Source organism: Danio rerio, chromosome 18 (assembly GCF_049306965.1).
Source record: "Danio rerio strain Tuebingen ecotype United States chromosome 18, GRCz12tu, whole genome shotgun sequence".
NCBI classification, from domain to species: domain Eukaryota; kingdom Metazoa; phylum Chordata; class Actinopteri; order Cypriniformes; family Danionidae; genus Danio; species Danio rerio.
Genome location: NC_133193.1, coordinates 15,012,615 through 15,034,387, shown reverse-complemented (window position 1 = coordinate 15,034,387; position 21,773 = coordinate 15,012,615). Strand labels below are relative to the sequence as shown.

The window sequence follows — 21,773 nt, the reverse complement described above, 5'->3', positions numbered from 1 at the left end:
GCTAGGATCAGCAATCATCATCAAATGTGATTAAGAGTGAGTTTCACATGTTTAAAGTGTTTTAAAACAGAGTATGTGTGTAATTAATTACAGCGTTTTACTTCAGCTTTACTTCATCAGCACAGCCGCGTGTCAGAACAATTATAAAAGAAGACGATTCAATCCCAGTTTGTGGAAGTAAAATCAGGTTTATTTTGTACATTAGCATCACAGATATCCACACAGTACTTGAGGTTAGCCTTAACTAAGCTAAGCGCGCTCTGTCTGCCTGCCTGTGTGTGTGTGTGTGTCATCCGTGGTGTGTGTGTGTGTGTGTGTGTGTGTGTGTGTGTGTGTGTGTGTGTGTGTGTGTGTGTGTGTGTGTGTGTGCGCGCGCGTTAACTTTGTAACGATATTGTGTGTGACTCATCAATGCAACTTAGTAAAGGTTAGTTCTTACTGTAGTATCTCACAAACGCTACGTGAGACCTTCTTCCTTTAAGTCTGTCTGTTGTCTGACGCAGCTGAGGGAGGAGGCATGTAGTGGGCGAGAAAGTGGGCGGGAAAGAATTGTCTTAAAGGCGCAGTACGACAAAACCACCCCCTACTGGAAATCAGTATAAAACAGCATCTTGTAAAAGGTATAATAAAAAAATCTGATGGGTATTTTGATCTGAAACTTTATATACACATTCTAGAGACGCAAAAGACTTATATTAAATCTGAAAAAAGGGGTAACCTAGGTGCCCTTTAAAGTGACAGCTCTGTCCCCCCCATTTTATCCTCCTGACACTGGCTGCCTGTTAAGTTTCAGCAGTGAAATTTAAACAACACTGAACTGAACTAAACTGAACTTCATCTCGACAAACTGGACTGACACAGCTTTAATTTACTAGAACTTTTATGTTAAGGCCTGTGCATACCGGACGCATTTTGCTCGCATTTTTAGTCAACGTTTAATGCCTCATGACTAAATAAAGGGCGCCAATGTGATCGTGCACACCAACGCGCAAAACAGCAGGCGTAAAAGCGTCATTTTTAAAGAAACGCCGCATGCTCATTTGTTTGTTTGTTTTTTTTTTTTTTTTTTTTTTTTTTTTTTTTTGATGTGCTGTGTCAAAACCTCCTCCACCAATCAGATCGCTGCTTTTGTTCATGTGCATGCAGCTGCTGAAGTTCCAGTAAACAGCACTTGGAAGCGCTCAAGCGCAAAACTGTCAATGCACATTGAAGAAGATGCCCAGAGGTAATATGAAAGGGGAGCTGCTTATTGCTCTGGTGAACAATAATCATTTCTTCATCGCTAGAGCTGGAGCTGCTACTTGAACAATTCATGCTTGTTCGAGTGGCCAGTAACTTACCAATGAGTGTGTTCACTTTCTCTCTTCTTCTTCTTCTGTGTTACAAGCGAGTGTCAGAAGCCTAAAGTTGTGTAATGCCATCTGATGTCAAGGAGTGATTTTGCATAGTCTTCTGCTCGACGCCAATGAAAATCACTTGGGTTTAAATCTGGAAAATTGTCTCGCAAAATGCTGACGATAAACGCAAACGAAAAGCATCCCGGTGTGTACGAGTCTTTAGGCTGCTTTGACACAATCTACATTGTGCAAGCGCTATAGAAATAAACATGAACTGAATTTAATTGAATATCCTGTTTTATTACATCCCAATGTTGACTCGTATGTTAATAGCATGAATTGTGACTTAAACTAAAGTGTTAATGGAACATTTTGTTAACTAAAATGAAATCTGATTTTCTAGGTAATTTTTAATTTATTTTAAGTGCCAAAAAAGAAAAGAAAAAAAAAACAGTGGCTGCATATCAGAAGTGGAGTTGCAATTGGTTTTGCAATTTCACTAGAACCGAAAGCGAGCAATGGAAAAGAGATTGGAGTGGATGTCTGGAGAACACAGTTTCACATCAGTAAAATGGTAAAAATGACACACTGTCTCATCAAGAAATCTGCAAGAGAGTCTGAGAGAGAGAGAAATACTGGCAGCTGTAATAGCGAAATATGTCAGAACAAACACCTGGAATGGAGTGTGAGACCCTGAAGAACATCTGCTGTGTATGGCTACCTGTGGTTTGTTTACATCCTGTCAGCTTGTAAATTAATAGTAGGCCAAAAAACACCACATGCACAGGCCACAAATAACTCCATAACCCTAGAACGTATGACACTGGCAATAACTCTAAGCAGCCGCATATCCGAAAAAGAAATGCAAAGCTATCTGCGAAACGAGCTCCGGCCGTATTTCAGAAATGACTTACTACTTCAATTTGTCACAAGTACCATGATTGACTACAATGCATTTCTGTTCCAAGCCTACAATCTTGTGTTATCTTGCTTTCCATCAACTTCCACTTCAAAAACACAACCCTGTCAGATCAAAAAAGGAAAGGCGTAGCTAATCATCTTCTACCCTAATATTCCGTCTGAAACGCTTCTATTTCCTCCTCCGACTATCAGAAAACATCCGACGACGCATCTCAAGATAATGGACATAATGTTACAAGAGGGCAGATTCATTCTGACAGGATAAAGTTATATTTTAGATGACACGGACTTCATCTGCATCTCCAGTCATGAAGCAGCAGGGAGCAAATATTCAGATTGGTGTCAAAATAATAATAATATATATATTAGAAAAAATGTGCCATGCATTCCACTTTGATTTGATGTAATTCCGTCTCATGCATCATGCAGATCGTGGAGTTCATTTAAATGAGGAAGACAGCATAGTGACAATGTAAATCATCTCCCAAAAGATCTTTTTACACTACTAGATGAAAAAATAAACTGTTTTTTTTTTTTTCTTCAAGTGTGAACACGAGGATAGAAGCCGAGAGTGAGACAGAAAAAGCCTGTTGTCAAAAATTACAAACGGCAATAAATCAAAGTGATGAAATTGTGCAAACATTCCTCAGCTGACAAATGCTGACATCCTACCACCTACTTTATGAGTGTTGACTCAAAACTGTCATTTTACTCTTGTCAAAGCCATTATTGTTCGCGCTGCTATTATTGAAAATGTGCAGCGTGCACAGAACTACATAATAAACTGAGAATATATTCTGTTCTTAATGTGCAAACACTCAGAAACAATTACAGGTAATAGAGCCGTTCGTGCAAACAGATCAAAATCCATCTAAATCCATTCTAAAATAGCGAAGGGCTCGCTTTTTATAACGTCGATGACAAAGGGATGAGAGAAATTGAAATGAAAGTGAAGTAAATCAGCTTTTAGGGTTTGTGCAATATATGCTCACTTATTTCGTTCATATCTGAAAGCTGTGTTTGACAAACCGAGTAACAAAGACAACGTGGATGAACTGCTCGAACTGAGTGGAATAAGTAGAATAGTACAAAGTATCTGCCTTGAGCTGTATCACAACCTACATTTTCTGTTGCAATCCAATTGTATATTCATAATCTAAGTGATAAAGGAACAAAAAATGATCATGAATACTAATGTCTGATTGCTACATTTACATTAAGTCATTTGGGAGATGATTTTGTCCAAAGCGATTTACAGTACAATTGAGGAGGCATTCACAGAAAGGACAACACATACTGTACAAGTGCTAATTATAAAAAGGAACAGTTTGTGCTCAGAGAATAGTGTTTAATAAAGTGGGTTTTTTAGTGTTTCTACAGGTGAATTTCGGAGCCCACTCACCTGTGTAAAGCAGCTAAAGATGTGGCAACCGAGAATGCGTGAGTGAATGAATGTGATCACACACAGTGCTGCAGTACTGCGTGGCACAGCACAACATGGTCTAACATAAGAAAGATATGACCAGCAGGGGGCAGTTATGTAACATAGTGAACACACTGAACTGATATACCGTAGCAGCCAGAGCATGTGAGCTAAGCATTCCTCCATGGTCATGCACTCCATTTAGTCAATAACCGCCCAAAGCAAGAGCATTCCGCTCACGCTCACCGTTAATCCAATACTGCTCAGATTCTGCGCCGAATTAAAATTTCTGTAGTAGGCCAACTCTTATTTTCAATAATAAATATTGAAAAAATTTAAACAACTGTCTTAAATTAAAGTGTATTGATAAAATACGTTTGTTTCAAAGCAGCATTATTTCTTGTGCTTTTTTTAAGTACAGTTTTTAATAATATTTAAACAGACCCAAGTGATCAACTGTACATGCCTATTCATTTAGGCAGCTGTGTGTGTTATCTTATACAGTAGTTTATTAGACTGTTAGCTTATTTTAAACTACGAAGCTCTGAACATAATTATTGCTATACTTTAATAATTAATTATCAAATAGAATTATTGGTTCCTTGATTAGTCCAAATAAAAACTATGAAACAGAATTAACTTAACTTACAATACAACTTGAATACCAAATTCAAGTAGATTCTAAAATATTTTTTTAAACAATGTAGTAGCTTAAATACGTAATAAGTAGCTTAAAGAACTATTCTTAATTCTTCCTGTTATGGTGCAGGTCTTGAAACAGACATGCTGTGCCATCCATTTTAGAATTGCAAACATATATTTCTATCAGGGTATGCACACCGGAACCGCAAGTCGATGGCTGTTCGTGGCACCCAGCTATGACTCAGGACACTGTTTCTGCTATTCCAAAGCACCATCTGAATATTTTCATTTTAAATAACATGCCAGAGTGCGCGTCATGTGTGCGTTACTTCTAATAGTCATGTGCACATCGCAGCAAGGCACTGAGCAGTGCATCTGGTGTGTGACCCGCTATAGGCTCATTACACACTTAGCCCAATCTACATTCCAGAAAACGGTTCCAGAAAGCAGGTAAGACAAAAACAAAAACCAAAAAATAAAATAAACAAGTGAAAAATGGTGAGAATGTAGTAAAATTTAAAAGTGTGGTAAAAATCCGGTGAGGGCACTCACGAGAGAAATTTGAGATCTCAAAAAGCATCCACAATGGCCTCTGGTGGATTCTCGAAAACAAAAACTGCAAAAAAAAAAATAATAATAATTCTTCCTTGGATGCATTTGGTGCTCTCCAGATATGTATACAGGGGTACGTTTTCCGAATAAGCCTTGGTTGGAATTATGATAAAAATAAAGAGAATCAAAATATAGTTGAGAACTGAAATGACAACATATCTTGGGTTCAGAAAACTTTGAGAACAAGATGTTTATCCCATTCTGAACTGTCACCGTAAAGAAAGAGACAGCTAAAGTCAATGCATACTAAGAACAACAGACTTCTATTCAAAAATAGTAATGATGTTACAATCTTTCATGTCATTTTACCCCCTTCAATCCAACCTCATGTTGATGTCCCTTCGTAATTTTTACAGAAGCAGATTATTTGGTATTTTTCAATATAAACACTCAGAATATGAAGTCAGACTAATTTCACTTGGAAAGAACAAACCTATGCATGTAAACAACTAAATATTTCAATAAAGCTACAAAAGAAGCATGATCACACAACATGGATATAAAAGAAATCAATGTCATTCAAATAAAAAAAAATGACAAGAGCATGAGGCAGAATGTGGAAACAAAGGTGAACAGCATGAATGTAAACCTGATCAATACAACATCTGCCTCGTTTTCTCCTCTGGGGGGATGAGGGATATACTCCGATGTGCTGAGGGTAATACCTCAATCCTCCAAGCGCACACAAAAACATGTACTCAAGGATCCACCGTTGCTGCACGACAACTATTGTGAGATAAACATTCCAGGTAGCTTCTGTCAGCCACTGTCATTCTGCTTCTTTTTTTCCCATCATTTCCCATCTCTCCATCACTCCTCTAGCTCTAAAATGGGCCCATTTATTGGAAAGGCACTTACTTGGAAGATTTCACTCTCTGGTTTTTGGTGGTGCTTTTTGTCAAATGATAGTGCTCCATTGTCAGCCATGCTACAGAACCCTGCAATTCGTTCCACGTCTTGCAACAATCAGCTGAAAATTCTTAAAGCAACAAAGGGGGATTTTTTTTTCTTCTTGGGTGTACAGTTTATTTTGATCGTTTCGTAACCCTGATTTGGACAAGAAAATTTGCTGAAAACCTGCAGAAAGCATTAATATTCTCTTAAAGATGATCTCCAGAGAAAGCAAAAAGAAGTTTGACACCTTCCAAATGTTTGTGTGGTTGTATAAACTGTTTTCTAATAAATATAGTTTAAATTTATTTAGTAATCACGCAGTGTTGTGCTAGTTACTGAAAATATAAAACCTAGTTACAGTTACTAATAGTTACCTTATTCAAAACTCAATTACTTACACCAATAAATTAATGCATTACTATTAAAAGTAATTTGAGGTACTTTTCCAAAGAAAAATTTGAATGCTCTCATTAAAGACCTCATAAGGTCATTTCAGTGTTGCATGGAAAATACACTGTTGACCAGCTCCACAGTTTTAAGTCATTTGCATTCTCACAACTAAAACCAAAGACCAGCTGAAGAATATATTTAGAAACAAAAAAAGCAAAAACTAAAGTTACTTCAGCGTCATAGAAGTTTGTAGAGTGTTTAACCCCTAAACATGTTCCTTCACAGCTCGTAGTAACAATATACAACAAACATAAAACCTTTCTGAAATAAATAAATGAAAGCAATCTGAATTATCCTTCAGAATCAATTTGGTAAAGCTCAGCACCAAAATGTTGCCATTATAGACAACAAAAATGTTCTGGATTCTTAAAAAAAAAAAACATTACAAAAACGTTTGAAAACGAATTTTCAAACTAACCACAAATTAAACGTGGTAGGTCAACAACTTACGTGAAGTGAGCTGTGTGTATTCAAAGTGCAAAATCTGCTGTTGTATAACAGCTAAAATACATGTTTAACAATAATAAAAAATAAAAATAAATCACAGCATTTTTCTGAGCAATACAACACTATACATTATAAATAATGTATTCTGAAAAAAGGGCGTCACAATGGCGCAGTAGGTAGCACGATCACCTCCCAGTAAGAAGGTCACTGGTTCAAGTCTCAGCTGGGTCAGCAGACATTTCTGTGTGGAGTTTGCATGTTCTCACCGTGTTCGCATGGGTTTCCTCCGGGTCCTCCGGTTTTCTCCACAGTCCAAAGACATGTGGTACAGGTTAATTAAATTCCAAAAAATTAATTTTGCTCCAATTCAAATCTTTTTTTTTTTATTCAGTAATATAACTAGTCGTTTTTAAAGTAAAATTAGAAAGAAGTCATCACTGGACCTTTAATTAAATAAGCTAAATTAGCTGTAGTGTATGTGTGAGAATAAGAGTGTATGGGTTATTCCCAGTGTTGGGTTGTGGCTGGAAGGGCATCCGCTGCGTAAAACATGTGCTGAATGAGTTAGCGGTTCATTCCGCTGTGGCGACCCCTGATTAATAAAGGGACTAAGCCGAAAAGAAAATGAATGAATGAATAAATGGTCTGAAATATAATGGAAATGTGTCACTGTGTCAACTAAACTTTTCAATTTTGTTCTACAGATAACAAATGTGTGCTTATTTATTTGAAACATAGTAGTAATAGTAATTAATAATTGTAATGTTAATAGTCTCTGGCTCGCTCGCATGGACACCGGGCCTACTCGACCTACCTTACGCGCATTTGGTCTCTCTCACCCATTCTCTCTGCTTTCGCTTTGCTCTTGTCCAATCTATTTGCCACTACATGTCTTCTCTACAGTGGTAGATTGGCATCCACCAATCCCACAATGCTAGGCTAGTCTGCAGCCAAAATTAATTAATTAACTAAGTAACGGACAAACGCGTCATACTGTAATTTAACGGATTAATAAATACATTTAGAAAGTTGTGCATTACAGTATTAGTCAAAAGTAATGTCTTTAATGTAATGCATTACTAGTAACACATTATCACCCAACACTGTAACTCCGTTTATTGTGTGACAATCATTCAGTCAGTCAAATTACTCACAAAACCCTGCATATGTAATCTGAAACATGAAATAAACAAGAAAAGTGGCTTTAGTAGTAAATCCAAAATACATTGTCAAAACATTACTTAAATATTAGTGATAATTTGCTTCAGTTTTTGCTTCAATTCAAATCTTTTTTTTTTTTTATTCAGTAATATAACTAGTCGTTTTTTAAAGTAAAATTAGAAATAAGTCATCACTGGACCTTTAAAATCTTTCCATTTCATCTTAAAATCAGGTTTTGTAGGCCTCAACATCTCCTACTTTCACAGGCAAGACATTCAGCACTGACACTGCACAAGTCGGCAAATGCTTCCAGAACTGTCTGCTTTGCTAAATTCTCAAGCAATATCTTTAATATTGTGACACGAGTTGACATGCTACAGCGATCAAAGTGACATCCGTTTTAAGCAGCATCCTACATAAACACCTACGTCGATACTCCTGTTAAAATAAGTGCCTACTTAATAGTTTTTTGGCCCTGTGCCATGTATTCAGTTTAACAGACATCATAAGTGGTCATTCTGGAACAGGTCATTGCCTTAATGGAGTATCTTCATCACAATATTTGAACTCATTTCCATTTATGAAGGCTAGGTTGAGTGTACAAGGTTGTTTATATTTGTTTATGTATGTTTCAAATATATTAGTGCGAACTTTTAAATGTGTCATCGTACTTCATACACACTTTAGCAGAATACAAGGCTGCATTGAAGATTTTAAAGAGGACACATTACTAAATACTAATCAAAATTAAAGTCAATTAATATTAGTTCACAGTTCTGTAACTTCTTTAAATTTATTTACATTTGCTTCAATAATAATGGAAAGAAGAAAAAAGAAAATGATACCTTTGCCTTGTCTGACATTTTCTATGACCAGATCGAGCCTAGAGTTTCAATAAATTATTCATATTTCTTATGCTAAAACTGCATCATTCAGGAATATGTTGAACCAATACTGACCAAAGTAAAATAGAGTTTCAGCTTACACCGGGGGAGTCCAAACTCGGTCCTGGAGGGCCGGTGTCCTGCATATTTTAGTTCAAACCCCAATTAAACACACCTAAACCAGCTAATCAAGCTCTTTCTAGATATACTAGAAACTTCCAGGCAGGTGTGTTAAGGGAAGTTAGAGCTAAACTATGCAGGACCGAGTTTAGAGACCCCTGGCTTACACCATTAAAGTAAAAACCAAAACTGCAAGACATTTCAAAATGGAAAAGAGACGCATCAAGCATCCAGCTAAGTTAAACACACTGAAATTTGTCTTGTTGGAAAGCACAAGCTTTCAGTTAAAAATTCTCTGGCCTAATGAACCATGCCGACAGCTATTGCTTAAATAGCCTGATCACAAAAAAAAACGAAGATATGCAGACATACAGAACTTAAAAAGTTTCACTGGAGGGCAACATAAATCCATCCTTAATCATAGCACTAAACCTTAATGATGTAACTTACAGCAAAAATGGTGCAATAATTACAAAATATTAGCAGATTTCTCCATTTTTCATGTAACTCCCTTTCCCAACTCATCTGACCGAGGCACCACAATGAAGCTGGGTCAATCCTTTCACCTCTGATGGCCAGAAGGCCCCATGGGAAGTGGCTAGGTAATGCCCAACACTTGCTCGCAGTCGGATCTTTCATGTAGTCGCTATGCTGGGTGAATTAGACATGCCAAGCTAAAACGTGCATGGCCCAGGCGCTATCGCCAACACCATCAGCCGCGGCAGATGGGACTCCCTGCCTCACCGACAAGCCCTTAATGAAGCTGCAGCTGCTCAAAGACAAGGTGAATCTTCCTCCATATGCACAACTGTGCAATGTGGCTTTCAATACAGTTCAAAGAGTCACCCCCTGTCCATCCCCATTTCAAGCTTGACACATGTGAGTTGCTCCTAAATGTGTCTGATGTATGAATCAATAGTAGTAATAATTACCTTTTGAGTAGAGGTGCATGTGAGGTGCAAACCTTCCAGCTCAGGAGTGAGAAAACTTGGTCCTGGAGGGCCAGTGTCCTGCAGAGTCTTGCTTCAACACTAATCAATCACACATGAACATGCTAAGCAGTGTCTTTAAGATCACTAGAAAGCTATAGGTGTTGTAGGCAGGTGTGTTTGATTTTGGTTGGAGGTAAACTCTGCAGGACACCAACTCTCCAGGACCATGTTTGCCCACCCCGTTCTAGTCTTACTCACTCTCTGAGTGAGATCTGAACCATTGTTTCCAGCTAAGGATGTTGGAATTCTAATAAGAAGTGCCTTGAAGCCAGAGTGTTTGTGGCCTCCACTGCACTACCTAAACATATTACCACCTAAATCACCACCTAAACCACCAATTTAACCCCATGGTTGTTCTTGCACCGATCTAGTGCTGCGTTCACACCATACATGAATGAATCATCAAGCGCAAGTGATTTACATGTTAAGTCAATGTAGAGATGCGAATAGACATCCTGTGGCACGTTTCGCAGCACGAATAAAGCGAAGCCCTGAGCAATGAGCCTTTGGCACGTATCGCTCGAGTTGGAAAATCTAATCTTTAGTATACATTAACGACACATTAACCTACAATGAGCTTGCTCTTGTAGGGGAGTGATTATGACGTGCCTGTTGTTGGAGTCTAGAAGCGAAATCCTCTTGCCGACACCGGACAACAGTACATCAAACTGGGCTTGGCTCAGTCTGAAGCACCGCTGAAAGCCTCCATCATCTAGATATAGTTTCTGGAGGAGTTGATGAACTCACAGAGCTGGGTGTACCTTAGAAAGGATCTAGTCGACTCAGGCATGGCGGCGAATAAATATACGCCGTTTTTCAGCCTTCCTGAAGCACAAAGCGCAGCTATTATAGCAATAAAATGCATGTTAGACATTTAGAAATGGAGCTAGAGTTACTGGGCAGACAGAAGCTCTACCCATGACGCAAATCCATGTCTTTTGTGTAGTGAATTTGACGCGCGAATGAAGCAAATTTGATGCGTGAATGAGTCAAGTTCCCAATAATTTTTATTTATTTATTTATAAATACAAACCTGAACAAAAGCATTTATACAATCTATAATACGTTTTATAAAAATAGGGAAAAAATGCAAAAGAAAAGTGAATCAATAATACAATTTTTAAAAAATAATGATAATAAATAAAGAACAAGCACCATTCCATCTAAACATGCACCACATAAAGTAAATAATATACATCAAGTTTTACTTAATTAAACTCAAAACAAGGAAAAGAAAGAGTGAAATTGTCCATGAATCACAATCACAAGTGCCATACTTATACTTTTAAAAAGATAAGCAAGGAAGAGGCCCCAGATCTTTTTTTAAAGCATCTGCTCTAGTAAAATGAATTATTTCCCAATCTTTTTTTAACATTACATTTTTGGGGATGTTTACTTAAATTTGTGAGGTGTGTGTGGTTGAACAAGGACAATCTGCATGTATTCATTTAGCAGACACTTTTATCTAAAGTAATGTACTTACTTCTTCAAATTACCAGAGAGCAGCAATATATAGATGCCATGAAAAGACTAAGTCAGTTTAGCAGCATGTTGTTTTGTTTGTTTTTTTTGTACATTTACCTGAAGTTGAGAGAGTGAGTGACTCTGGAAGCAATGTTTTCCACTGTTTATGTTTTTGCCGTGGAATTTCATTTGATTGCTCCAAAATTCACCTCGTCATAAAATTGTGTCATAATTCAAGTCTGAATGATTTTTACATGAGCTCAATATGACGTTTGTGTGGAAATAAATATTTCAATCATCAGAATTCACACAGTGTAACTTGCTACTCTTACTACATCACTATCCCCAAAACTCCTATTTAATGTAGGTCAAGGCATCGGTTGTAATATATCTGGTTCTTCTCACCCCATGTGTGAGGTAGGCATGCAAACAAATATGCTAAAGACTACAGCCTTTAGTGTCAGTTACTTGTTACTTCTCTTTTTTGTTAAGTTTTTACTCAATGGCCTTCATTACACTGGCCCCTGTAAACCCTAAACCCATTCGAGACATAGCATCAAGGTTACCCCCTTGGTTTTACTTACACCGCTCTGATTGATATTCAAATCAAGTCTCAAACATGGGGCATAGGCTTCACCCCATCACATCCAGCAAAATTCACTTCCATCTAGGTCATGGTCTCCAGTTTAACCCCTCTGGTTTTTTCACCCCTCTTTAAGCAGGATTTGATCCAGCATCTCAAACATGGGAGACACAATAGGAGTGCATAAGAGTGCTAAAGACACAGCTCTTACTAGCTGGCATCCATTACACTAACCCCTCTAAACCTCACTCCAAGTCACTTCTGCCAGCATAACCCCTGTGGTTCTTCTGACACAATTCTGAATGGGATTAAGCCTGGCATTTCAAGCACTGGAAGGTTAGACCAGGTTCATTGTTCACTGTCAACACCATGAAAACCATATGAAGGTCACAAAGAAGTCACCACGCTGTTGTCTTTGTGTCAAATTTTTGACTAGAGTGAACATGCATATTCTGTTAGGGGGATTTTTTTCCCTCAAAACTTCTGATCATTCTGATTAGTAATAGATTTACTAAATATTGTATGTGAAATTTCAACGAGCAATGATGAACGTAAACACACCTTCAGTTGTTTGAAGGACACACAATAAAGCCACCTTTCAGTGGTAGGAAATTGATTAGTCAGACAAATAGTGGCAACTTAATTTTGTACGAATTCTTACAACACACAATGTGTTCACCTTTTGTGCATGCACTTAGCCATTTATGAAAAGGTGAAGAAAAGGCCACAAATGCAACATCATCCATGGGTCACTTGATGTTTGTTTACCAAAACGCTTCATCAGGAATAATGCCGCTCTAAAAAAGAGCCTCTCACCTGTTCAGCAATTCAGAGTCAAGCATTATGCTTGTTAACTTAATGAGCGTGCTCTCCAAGCTTTACCGCCGGAAAGGCAAGTGCGACAACAATAACAAAATGCAGCAAAATGATCTCAAAATGCTCCCTAAAATGTCAGATCTAATGACAATGTTTGACCCTTTATTACAAAACTCAACTCTGACCTATCCAAGCAAAGTAATGAAACATAATATGTATAATAATTTGTACTCAAAGAATTTTTGCTTCTATATTTTTTAACACTTCAGCAAAAGTAAAATAATTAGTTTGAACAGAATTAATGGCTTAACACGTTTCAGAACATATTATAGGTGGCACTAAAAGCAGAATTTCAAGGTGAATGTTTTTCATGCCTGGTGATTTTTTTGTCACCTATAAAATCATTCAGCGCTCCAATTTGCACTATAAATCAAGCATAATGTTGCACATAAAACTTGCTGCATATTGTAGTTTACTCGGCAACAACGTTATTGCTAAGACTTACAGAACATTTACAGAACATAACTTAGAAGAAAATAGGAACCTATTCATATAATTTTTTGGTCAGAGTTGTACTTCATATGAATATATAAATTTCCATCAACTCTAGTTGCAAAAAGGTCGAACAATATGTTGTTTTTTATTCTTGTTGTTTTCCTTTTCAGAATAAACAGCAATTTTTAAATTATGAAAAAGGAGCCTGAGATTAAGCAGTTGTTGCAAAACTTACAATACCATAGCTTTCACAAACTTTTGACTTCCCCCTGAATCACTAATTTCTTTTTTTAAACAGTTCCCACAACTAACTACTATGCACTTACATCAAAATATAAATACAATGTACTTAATGTGTTCATGATGTATTGCAGAACACTTCTGTTGGTATTGAGGTCCAGGTAAGGATAACAAATGTGTTGGTGGTATGAGTAGGTTTCAGTTAAGGTGTAAGAGTTTGTCAACGGTGTAATTACAAATGTAATTACAGAAATGAACTACAGATGTAATTATATGCAGGTATTTAATTGAGCATAATAACAATGTAAAAACATGTACACTCACCGAACACTATTAGGTTCACCTGTTTAAAAATTGCTTGTCAACGCAAATTTCTAATCAGCCAACCACATGGAAGCAACTCAATGGATTTATGCATGTAGACATGGTCAAGACGATCTGCTCCAGTTCAAACTGAGCATCAGAATGGGGAAGAAATGTGATTTCAGTGACTTTGAACGTGGCATGGTTGTTGGTGGAAAATTTCAAAAACTGCTGATCTACTGGGATTTTCATGCACAACCATCTCTAGGATTTACAGAGAATGGTCCGAAAAAAAGAGAAAATATCCAGTGAGTGGAAGTTCTGTGGGCACAAATGCCTTGTTGATGGTCAGAGGTTTGTTTGAGGTCAGAGGAAAATTGGTAGACTGGTTCAAGCTAATAGAAAGGCAACAATAACTTTTACTTAACCGAATTTAAAACCAAGGTTTGCCGAAAATTGTCTTTCAACACAACAAATCGAACCTTGAAATGGATGGGCAACAGCAGCAGAAGACCACAACGGGTGTCACTCCTGTCAGCTAAGAACAAGAAAACTGAGACTACAATCCGCACAGGCTCACTAAAATTGGACAATAGAAGACTGGAAAAACATTGCCTGGTCTAATGAGTCTCAATTTCTGCTGCGTCATTTAAATGGTACGGTCAGTATTTAGCGTCGACAACATGAAAGCATGAATCCATCCTGCCTTGTATCAACGAATCAGGCTGGTTGTGGTGGTGTAATGGTGTGACTGATTTTTTTTTTTTTTTTGGCCCATTTTAGGCCGATTAGTTCCAATTGAGCATTTTGTCAATTCCACAGTCTACCTGAGTATTGCTGCTGACCATGTCTATCCCTTTATGACTACAGTGTAACCATCTTCTGATGGCTACTTCCAGCAGGATAACGCACCATTTCATAAAGCCGAATCATCTCGGACTGGTTTCTTGAACATGACAATGAGTTCATGTACTCAAATGGCCTCCACAGTCAGCAAATCTCAAGCCAATAGAGTACCTTTTTGATGTGGTGGAACGGGAGCAACAAGGAATATTTCCAGTACCTTGTTGAATCTCTGCCATGATGGATTAAGGCAGTTCTAAAGGCAAAAGGGGGTCCAACCTGGTACCAGTAAGGTGTACCTAATAAAGTGACCGGTGAGTGTATTTACACAATAAGTAATGAATTATTAAATTCAAATGTGAGTACATATTAGTTAAGACCACTTAATATAAAGTGGGACCAAAAAACATTATTCAGTTTTCCAAAAAAAAAAAAAAAAAAAAAAGGTCTTTCCTAGACCTTGAATATTTAAAAAAGCAACAACCACCACACCAAAAGTACTGCCATAGAACATATCATGGGGAAATTTTAAAGAGAAAATCTAAATTTAATATGGCCATTGTCGGCTAGTACCCCAGAGACCAGCGTGGCCACTAAGATAAGATCCAGGGACAGGTGGGTGAACAGAAACGGAAATGAAAAAAAGTTACAGTAGAGTAGCAGTGTAGTCTGAGTTTAATGTTGTACACCATGCTGGCAAACCGAAAGGGAGACAGCAGCATTTGGGAGCCCCAGACAGACTGAGCTTTTCAATTAACCTTAATTGAATCACTCTCCACTGCTGAATGCTTTGTTTACCGAACGGAAGCCAGGAAAGCAGAGATGAGTCGCACCTGCACAAGACGAGCGCGAAGGGAGGGGGAAAACGCAACAAACAAGGTGTGTGTGGGGGGGAGGAGGCGCAGTGGGAGATCTGGGTGGGCAAACTCATTAAAAATGTTGGAAGACGGAGGAAACGGAAAGCAGACGCTGTGACAAGGATTTCAAACTTCTGCGAAGGACCCTGCAGTGTGTGCGGTTATCTCCTCTGGCAGAAGCACACTTAATCATACACAGATGAAGTACACACGGCTGCCTACTTTAAATTTGTCTTTCCATTTAGCTGAGATGTTTAAACATCCATACTTCATTATGAATGTCTATCATTGAAGTCCCATACGGTTGCAAAAAAAAAACTAACCAGAGAATCTCTGCTGGCGGCTGGATATAAGCAGTGATACACTCCAGTTTTTTATGTCCCTCTGTAGCGCCGCTGAAGATTTTGGTTTTGATATCCAATCAATTCCAAGTTCAATCAGTTTATTTCTGTACATCAAAAACCAAGCGCGAGTGTTTACAAGGCGCGACTCCAAAGCTAAAGTTCTGCATTAATTTTTGATAAAGTTGCTTAAAAACATGTTGTCAAACCTTTCAAGAGGGTGATTCAGAGTTTATAGATCATGAACGCAGTTTTTTTTCTTGGAGGGTGGGGGTGATTATTTACTCATGCTGATGTCTTTTATTCTTAGTCTCAATAAGGGACTATTAAAATGTCATTAAAATAGTGCATATTATTTAAACGCTAACAGTTATGCGAGCAGTGAGCTGTTGCTTGAGTCATTGCAAACTCAGAAACCAGATTAATCCTATTTGCAGGCAATCAATCAGACAATCGAAATGAAATGATCAAGCGATTAACAGAAGAGATGCAAATCAAAATAACAATTACTCCATTACACGGCCACTGCTACAGTAGATAACACTTTAAAACAATTTGGTCTGTTCTTTCAATAAAGCTATTGCTTGTTTCCAAATACTAGCATTACGGTCACACAAATTATCCTGATACTTGACATTCCCAGTGTCAATTTCATTAGACTGTCTACAAACCAAAAAATAAAAAATAAAGAAAAAACATAATATAATATTTGTCAACTATAAGGCAACGCAGTGGTGCAGTAGGTAGTGTAATCGCCTCACAGCAAGAAGGTTGCTGGTTTGAGCCTCGGCTGGGTCAGTTGGCGTTTCTGTGTGGAGTTTGCATGTTCTCCCCACGTTTGCATGGGTTTTCTCTGGGTGCTCCTGTTTCCCCCACTGTCCAAAGACATGTGATACATTATTATATATTTAAATGTCGTTTTCTCTGTTTAGCTGTAAAAACGGTCAATTTTTGTGTTAATAAAATACATATTCATACTTAAAAAAAAGAAGAAAAAAAAGAAAATGTATCTTTTTGCAGATCTTTATTTGTGTGTGTAAAGTAGGAAATCCCAATGCTGTTTTCAGCTCCTTTACACACGCATAAGCTCACAAGCTTATTAAAATACCATCACATGTACTCATGTTACAGATGGCATGCTTAGCCCAGCACATAGCATTGTTTTTGTGATAAAATGTCATAAAAGCAAAAAATTAGATGTCATGGACGCTAATAATTTTTTCTGGAGCAAATTAACCAAAAAACCCAAATTGCAATTGCACACACACTCATATTTTCTTTGAACTCAAACCAGTCACCAGTAGATTCTTAGAAAAAATCCTTTCAAAAGGCTATTCAAAAGTTCAAAATCATCAAGAGGTAAAGCAAATAACTGAAATTGAAAATTTTGTGAGTGACCCTTTCTTTTAACTGAAGCGAAATTTGATTTTACTAGTTTCACAAAACCGACCTTGAAACTAGACTAAAAAGTGGAATTTTTACTAGAAATCATTGATGAAGTCTGAGTGTGTGAAGGTGCTTTGAAATCTATCAGGGACAGAAGCATGGGGGGAAAAAAAAGCATGAGCAAGAAAGGATACGAGAGCACTGCGCCGAGAATTTGACTAGAGGAACTCCACGCAGATGGAGGCCAGAAGGTATAAAGGACAGATGGCATGGATAACTTCTTCACAGCTGACTCTATAGCAGACCGCACCGACTTGTGGCCATCTCACCCGCACGTCACAGCGTGGCACTGCTGCGATAGTGCTATGCCAGCCACTGTAGGCAACAGACTGGAATAAAAGAGCCATTAGAGCGGCAGAGTCCGATCTGCCCCTCCATATTCACAGGCGCACGAGCAGCTCCAGCAGCGCAAACACCAAACAGAAAATCACGGATCCAGAAACCAGTGCTGACATTTAAACTGGCCCTGTTAACACCTGCTGGTAAAATCCACAGGGTGACAAGTGATAAAACAAGACAAAAGTAGATAATAAATAAAAATGAAAAAATAAAAAAACTCTACTAATGGGTTGAAGTTGGATTTAAATGTTTTTTTTTTTTTTACTTAAACCAGTAGTTGGGTTTGTCCTGATCTTACCCAAATATGTCGTTAAACAACACAGCATTTGTTGTTTTATGTTCATGCTTAATATAAAATGTTTTATTGTACATATATATTTGAAAAGATTAAGGAAAAATATTAATGACAATGAAACTATAACCTATATAAATAACAGCAATCTAAAACACATTAAAAGACCAAATGTAAAGAATAATGTCAGTGAGGATTAAATCCCCAAAATACTAAATTATTGTCATTTTAAATAATTTTATTCTGGCACTATACCATAAACAGGTTTAATAAATTTGTCAGGAGTCGGGTGACAATGGAGGTGAGGATCCACGTGCAGTTTAATAATCAAGAGTAGTCAGGCAGGCAATGGTCAAACAGAAGCAAACAGGTACATATAGAGAAATCCAGAGGCATGGTCGAGGTCACAGATACGGATGGCTGATTCAACACTGACGTTTTAACATAGTTTCAAGATCCCGAAGCACAAGTGTTTTAAAACACTGCACCCAGGTGACGTGACTAAGGTGATTTGAAAGGTCATTCCGTTGTGGCGATCCCGTATTAATACAGGAACTAAGCCGAAAAGAAATTGAACGAATAAATTAAATTTAAATTAAATAAAATGTAATTAAAATTCAATTCAATTAAAACTAATTCAAAACGAAAATTATTCATTCATTTTCTTGTCGGCTTAGTCCCTTTATTAATCCAGGGTCGCCACAGCGGGATGAACCGCCATCTTATCCAGCAAGTTTTTATGCAGCGGATGCCCTTCCAGCCGCAACCCATCTCTGGGAAACATCCACACACATTCACACACACGCACCTTCATACACTGAGGACAATTTAGCCTTCCCAATTCACCTGTACCGCATGTCTTTGGACTGTGGGGGAAATCGGAGCACCCCTAGGAAACCCACGTGAACGCAGGGACAACATGCAAACTCCACACAGAAAAGCCAACTAAGCCGAAGCTCGAACCAGCGACTCAGCGACCTTCTTGCTGTGAGTCAACAGCACTATCTACTGCGCCACTGCTTCGTCAAAAATAAAAATAAATTTTATTTAATTTAAATAATAAAAAATAAAATAAAATACAACAAAATACCCTCAAAATATCAAATTATTAATTCAAGTCATTGAATATAAAATAGCTGACATAAACAAGTTGTCATCATAAACTGTAAAACATATTTTCTACACATTTTACAAGATTCTTGAAATTAATGATCAGTAAGTAGATCAACCGATTATAAACCAGATCTCTTAATTGCTCAAAGGTGCATCTCATCAACCTTCAATTTGAAAGCATACAGTATACAGACAGAGGACAATGTAAAAGTTGCAAGTCTGACAATGAATGAACATCCAGGAAATGATCAGGATGTGTGGTGCAGGGGTTCAGAGGCAAAATAGAAGAGGATAACATATCAAATGAAGTAAGGGTCACTATAGTAGACCATGCTGTCAGTCACAATGTTACAATGTCAGAGGTTGTGATGTATTGCAGATGAAAATCAGTGGCCCGACAGACATGCACATGAGGTGGTGTAGACAGACTGCACTGCAATTCTTCAAACAGTACTGCCTGCTAACTAAAAGCCCAACGGGGATTTCCGGTGTTTGTCTTTCTAATTTTGACTGTTTAGCTTTGTGCCCTTATTTTCTTTTGTTTTCTATATTACAATGACATGTAATGTTTGTTTTTTTTTAATTTATTTTTTTATTTGGTTTGTTTGATTTTGTCAGACCACTAGTAAAACTTAAATGTGAATATCCTGTTTCTTTCAATCAATATCTCACATACCGTAATGTTTAAATTTGTCATTTTGAAATGGAGATATGATATACATACTGTAGGAAGTGCAGCCTTCCAGTAAATGTCATAAACTGACACTGTTTGCATCAGGTCTCACATGTTATATTGACAGTATGACTAAATATTTAGACTGCCTTCTTCATGAACAATGACACAAGGACTTTTCATTGTCATGGCACTGATGAGTTCATGGACATAAATTGGTTTGTTGGAGAGATGTCTAAGCAGGTATGGCACAAATTGGTTTGAGAAAAACACATACATCTTTCTGAACCTTAATGATGATTTGAGAAATGCACTAAAGTGACTAAGAAAAACTGTTCTATATATAGACAACGATTCAAGTGAGTGAGAAAAACACAGAAGAAAACAAACACACCAAAAAGATTCTTAGGAATCAAACAGTTTGTCTGTATTTTCTGTACTTTTGGTTAAAACAATCTAGCATTTTGGAATGACTGACGGACGGACGGAGGGACAAAGGGAAAGATAAATGAAGAGATGAATTAAGAGATGGATGGATAGATGGATGGATGGGTGGATGAATGAAGAGATGGACCGACAAATGGATGAACGAAGAGATGGATTGATGGATGGAGAGATAGAGAGATGAACAAATAGATGGATGGATGGATGGATGGATGGATGGATGGATGGGATGAATAATGGGACAGATAGATGGATGGATGGATGGATAGATGGATAGATGGATGGATGGATGGAGGGATGGATGGATGGATGTATGTATGGATGGATAGAAGGAGAAATGAACAAAGAGATGAATAGAGAGATGAATAGAGAGATGGATGGATGGATGGATGGATGGATGGATGGATGGATGGATGGATGGATGGGCAAAACAAATGGGTGGATGGATAGATGGAGATGAACAAAGAGATGGATGGATGGAGAGATGAACAAAGGGATGGATGGAGATATAGAGAGATGAACACAAAGATGCATGGATGAATGGAGAGATGGAATGATAGAAAGATAAAGAGATGAACAAAGAGATAGATGGATGGATGAAGAGAGAGATGAAAAAAGATGGATAGGGAGAGATATAAAGAGATTATAGATGGGGGACGGACGGATGGATGGATGGAGAGATAAAGTAATGAACAGATTGATGGATGAAAAGATGGAAAGACAGAGAGATGAACAAAGAGATTGATGAATAAAGAGATGGATGGATGGATGGATGGATGGATGGATGGATGGATGGATGGATGGATGGATGGATGGATGGATTAGTAGAAAGATGGACAGAGATGGATGGATGGATTAGTAGAAAGATGGATATAGAGATGGATGAATGGACGGATGGATGGGGTATGGAGATATGGAAAGATATTCTGCCCTTCTATCCAAACCTCTTGAGGACCTACAAACTTTGAGCACATGTTTTTCCTCTAAAATAGTAAGATTCCATCATTTTCAAACACAGTCCAGCTCTTCTCAGGAGTCAGAACAGTTGCTTTTGCTGAAGTTGAGCTTTTTGAGGGGATTTGCAGCACTCTTTTGAAAGCACATGGATGAAAGTCTCTCAGGGTGTTCAGTGCCCTTGATTCAAGGTCTCTCACCTGGTCTGTGCTGCACAAACAGAAAAACACTTTAAATGGGATGTTGGGTCGCAAAGGAGAGCGCAAAATGAATTGTAAATTATAAATAGGCCTCAATCCGTTTGGATTGCAAGCAATAACCTTCTCAGAATATGGCCCTTTACTAAAATGAAGCATGTCTTGGGTTTTTAAGTGCTTGCAGGAGAAGTTGTTGGAAATGGATAGATCTGTCAACACAGGTACAGTAAAAGCACACACACACACACACACACACACACACACACACACACACACACACACACACACACACACACACACACACACACACACACACACACTCACACACACACACACACACACACACACACACACACACACACACACACCTGTCAGGAATTGTCACCAAGTGTGGCATGTCATCCACACCCACTACTGAACCCATTAACCTTTCCATCAATTCTTCAGCTAATTAAAAGCATGTTTTCACACAGCAGTCAAGAAGCACAGA

General features: G+C 37.9%; 1 protein-coding gene and 1 long non-coding RNA gene across 2 annotated transcripts in view; one reads left to right on the top strand and one right to left on the bottom strand.

Annotated features, from left to right (window-relative positions):
• cdh13 (cadherin 13, H-cadherin (heart)) overlaps positions 1-21,773 on the bottom strand; it is a 574,628-nt gene that overhangs the window by 449,151 nt on the left and 103,704 nt on the right. The gene's annotated exons all lie outside the window — the stretch shown is intronic.
• Positions 1,088-6,794, top strand: LOC141378730 (uncharacterized). The gene is made up of 2 exons (XR_012393988.1): positions 1,088-4,278; positions 4,412-6,794. It is a non-coding gene; the product is annotated as an uncharacterized lncRNA (long non-coding RNA).